General features: G+C 35.9%; 1 long non-coding RNA gene across 1 annotated transcript in view; it reads left to right on the top strand.

Moving 5' to 3' along the window:
- The window catches only part of LOC111739116, a 21,403-nt gene that overhangs the window by 13,751 nt on the left and 2,954 nt on the right, over window positions 1–4,698 (top strand). The window contains exon 2 of the long non-coding RNA XR_002780107.1: window positions 2,567–3,542. This is a non-coding gene — a long non-coding RNA (uncharacterized LOC111739116). The remainder of the gene's footprint in view (window positions 1–2,566; window positions 3,543–4,698) is intronic.

Below are 4,698 nucleotides of genomic sequence, written 5' to 3'. Positions count from 1 at the left end.
TTTGTTAAATAAGCAGGCAGTAAATGTTAGATATTATTATTTGGAGACATTAATACAATTAGTTCAATAACAACTTTTCTTCTATTATGCTCATGGATTTATTTCTTCTTTTACAGGAAGTTTAAAAGAAGCAATTTATAAAAATTTGCCCATATAGTCACTTTCAATTTCTACTGAAAAGCAAGGGTGAAGGGATCATCTAGACAGTCTTACTCTTTTTCTCTGTTGATTGAACTTGAAGGACATCTGTGGTTGTGTCTTTGCTGTCTCCATTCGGAACTAAGATTCTAGAGCTACAAATATTTAGTACACGAGTAGTTTGACAAAGAATGTGCTAGGCTACGTGTGGGGGTACAAAGTGTAATAAAACCAGGTCCTTGTCCTCAGGGCCTTAGAATGAATCGTGTGTCAATCTTTTGAGACTTAAGGGGAGTAGATGGAAGAGAAGAAGTAGGGTAAGTGCTGCACTATCAGACACATAGTACATACTCAATAAACAAGATTGCTTTCCAGGCTCATTTACACAATATTTAAAATCTCTCTAGGACACTCTTCGAATTCTCCCACACTTCACAATTGGAACATAGAAAAAAATAAACCAAAAATTTTCAGTATGCATTCTAATTTTCAAGCCTCAATTACTTACTGTTTTTATGAATTGCAAAAAGAAAAAAAAAAAAGGTATTTTCCAATGCATTAAGGACTTTCTTTGGTGGCTCCCCAAATGGAGAGGAAATGAGATGCATCTCTGACCTAGTACGCCATTTTATGGTTATTTTTTGTTTTATATAAGTGTGTTCCCCATAAAATAATTGACTGTCTAACTATAACTAACTCATGTCACAATGTTTCCTCCACTAGCTTTAAAAATTTAAACGATGTCAAATAAATTTTGTGATTAAAGAATTTTACTAATATATATAATGAATCTAGTTCATAATAGAAAACAATAATTTTCAGTCCTGGGAAACTCACTTCTACAAGGCAGACAACAAATTGTCATAGTTCATAATAGAAAACAATAATTTTCAGTCCTGGAAAACTCACTTCTATAAGGCAGACAACAAATTTTAGAAATATAAGTAGAAATCAAATTGTAAAATGTGTCTTTTCTGTCTCAATCTGGAACTAGTGTCTCGTATTATCAGAATATTAAAAACTTTCTGTTCATGATCATTTGTCCATTTCAGTATATTGTAGATATTTGCTACTCTGTAATCAAAATCAAAATTACATACTTAGAATTTTCTCAACAAAGAACATTACAAAACACAATTGAAATGAGAAGTCAATGAATATTAATTACTAGGAATAAAGTTTTTTAATTCTAACGTTGTATATCTTTAGTATTTTAAATTATAGAAAGTGATAACTGTTGGACTAAATGAATATTAAATTCTGTAAAATTCTCAAAAAGGGTTAATTTATTTTTGAAATAGAGCTTGGTCACCCATAGTAAAACTCTCATTATTTATTTTCTATTACTTAATGTCTAACATCATAGTCCATTCATATTTTTTGATGCTCTGTAACTTGTTCACTTATTCATTAATGTAATAGACATTTATTGAGTGTCTACCCTGTGCCTTATGCTGTAGCAGGACCAGTGTTGCAGAGAAGAATGAAACAGATAAAAATCTCTGTCACTCTGGAGCTGGTATCACATAAACACTGCTCTAAGAAGGTAGATAAAGGTCAAGGGTGTCAAATGGTCAATATATATGGTGATAGAAGGAAATTTAACTTTAGGTGGTAAAGAAACAATGCAGTATATAGATCATGTATTATTGAACTGTATACTTGAAATCTATTTAATTGCATTAACCAATATCACCCCAATAAATTTGAATGAATGAATGAACGAATGAATAAATGAATACATACATACATACATACATACATACATACATACATACATACATACATAAATACATAGATTCCATGGAAAACACAAAGACTTCTTTGCACTTAAGGCTGGTAAAGAATAGTAAAGGTAAAAGCGTTGTATTAGGACATGAACTAAACATTTTATATGTGTTGCCTTATTTAATCTCCTCAAAATATGATGAGTTATGCCATAATTATTTTCATTAACATATTTCACTAATATGCCATAACTATTTTCACTGATTTTCAATACAGATTTGGGGCCCAAATTTGTGTTCTTAAACACTATGACCAATAAATTTTCATTGATGCAAGAAGTTGTTGTAGCACAATAAATTGCTAGAAAATGAAGGAGGCCATCTAGATTTAGAGCTGATGAAATACTGAAAAAAGAGTAAGTGTTCAGAAGTTCTCCATAGAAAGTTTAGTCATAAGGTTGTAGACTAAGCATTTGCATAAAGAATTAAAGGTGGTGCAATTGTACAAATATATGTGATTGTAATGCCTCATACATGTAAAAGTTGGGTGGCCCATAGAGAAAACATTGTTCAAGGGGACAAGAAGAGGATGCAACATTCCTAAGCTCTGTTTCACCTTGTTTTCACCATTCCATTGCATTATTTCTTGGCCTAATTTTGAATCATTTAAAGATCATCTAATTAGAGAATTGTTTTCTCAGTCTTTTTTCCAGGCACTTCCCATCATAAATATGCAGCTGATCCACTATCCCCTATCTAAGGAAAGAAGTATGAAAAAAGTCTCATTCTTTTCAAGTCTTGGAGAAGAATGTCAAACAAGGAGGTCAATATTACAAAGGGCACAGGACAGTTGTGGAACAAGCAGCTTGTGCTTCATGAGTCAGTAATTGCTGGATTCCATCTCAGGGACTGCATTCTTCAAGATGTCTGAATATTCGAATCATGATGGACTGTACTTAGTACAGAACACTTCTATTTTTGTGTATTTTAAATACCTTTAAGACGTTTCCTGATAAAGTCAACTAAATTTCTGGATAATTTGTAAACAAAACAAAACAAAAACCTTCTGAGCCATCGTGAAAGTAGGATGTTATGGGCATAAAAAAAAAAAACAAAGAGAAATCCAAGAATCTTGGGAGCTGTGCAATCACCAAAGGTTGGCTTTTACTCTAAGGGCTGAAAGTGGGAAAATTTGAGCTTCCAGTCTGATGGCTGCATAGAGCCCAAAGGTCAAGAGATAAGACTTAGGGTTGAGAATTTTTCTCCAGTCTCCCAGACTATTGCTGTGGACATCGAGAGATTTTCTCATGTGCTGCTCTCACTGCTCACTTCCCCTAAACAAAGAGTTGCAATTATAGCTAAGAGGAGAGTGTGGAGAAGAGCAGATATGGGTCTGGGACTTGCTTTTCCCTTCCTTCCATCTGGATGGTGAAGTATCCACCTAGAGCTGCCTTCTTCTTACCCTCCCTAGAATCCCACAGGAGTGAATCAAGCTTTCTGACAAATGTATTGCTAAGTCACAGAGCACATGCCTGGCCCTAACAGTGAGCACAATGGACTGTAGAAGTCAAGGACACAGAATCCTGCATCAAGATCTGCTCTCATTCTCCTAAAATCCCAGGGACAAGCCTGGGTGCCAGTTCTTCATAGCTTGGAACGAGGGTGGCCACCTGAAAGGTATGCTGGTGGTTAAGTTTATTTGCATGCCTGGCAGTGTTTACATCATGGTCTATATATCCCAGACCCTCGCCATCAGATTCCTGGTGGGGTTACTTTATAGGACTTCTGTAATTGGCTATAGTCCTCATTGTAAATCTTTGGCCTTTCTCTAGATAACAACAGATGGTGTGGTGAGGAGAACCAGAGACCACCAATAGCATTAATTGCTACCACTTATTTGGAGCTGACACTGCTAGGTCCTGAACACATGTGATAGGTACCATCATCCCCAATTTATCAATGTTGAAACTGAGGCTCAGAGAGGTCTAGGGACCTATCAAAGTTGCTCAGCTAATAGGCGAGTAAATCAGGATTTAGACCCTGCTCTGACACCACAGCCTGTTTCAGAGCCTCTGCTGGCCTGGCTGCCCCCACTTTCAGTTGCTCGGCTAGACCGGCAGTACTGCCTCTTGGAAATGGGGAGTAGTGGCTGCTCTTAGTGTCAGTTTCTCCAATAAACCATGTCACGATCCACTTAGGGCAGGGCAATGGTCTAAGAGTATCAATCTAGGACTTATATTCTTGCAGGTTTATAGCATTTAGAACACTTCAGAGAAATGAGACCCTTAAAATTCCATTTGATTATTTGTTTAGCAGCTGAGCTATCTTCCCAGTTACAATGATCACAGGAAAATTTTTTTCCCTCTACTTGAATAAGCACACCATATGGTGAGGTGGGTAACGCCTAAGGCTTCAGACTCTCCCAGGCAGAGATTTCTTGACTCACAGACTGTAACTGAATGTCCTTGGGGTCTTATAAATAAATCATTTTTTTTTTATTGTGTTAATATTCAACTGCTATTGAGCAGGTCAATTTTTTTTTTTTTTTTTTTTTGCCATGACATATATCTCTGGAAACCCGCTCATTTTCACCAATTGCCTTTTCTCAAAAAATATGAAACTGGCTTGAATAAAATATACTGAATTATGTTTGGAGAGAGTGTTGAGAAAGCCAAACCGATGAGCCCCCCAAATCTGCTTGTCACCTGCTGTGGATTTCTAAATCATGCCATGAAGAATAAAGCACTGCCAGGAGTGTCTCAGATCAAATGTCAAAAGTGTCTGATTTAATTGTTAGTGTAAGGATTTAAGATGCTGTTTTTCCCTGGTGCTA

This window comes from Pteropus vampyrus, unplaced genomic scaffold (genome assembly GCF_000151845.1).
Source record: "Pteropus vampyrus isolate Shadow unplaced genomic scaffold, Pvam_2.0 Scaffold2, whole genome shotgun sequence".
NCBI lineage: Eukaryota > Metazoa > Chordata > Mammalia > Chiroptera > Pteropodidae > Pteropus > Pteropus vampyrus.
This window is presented reverse-complemented; position numbering and strand designations above follow the sequence as displayed.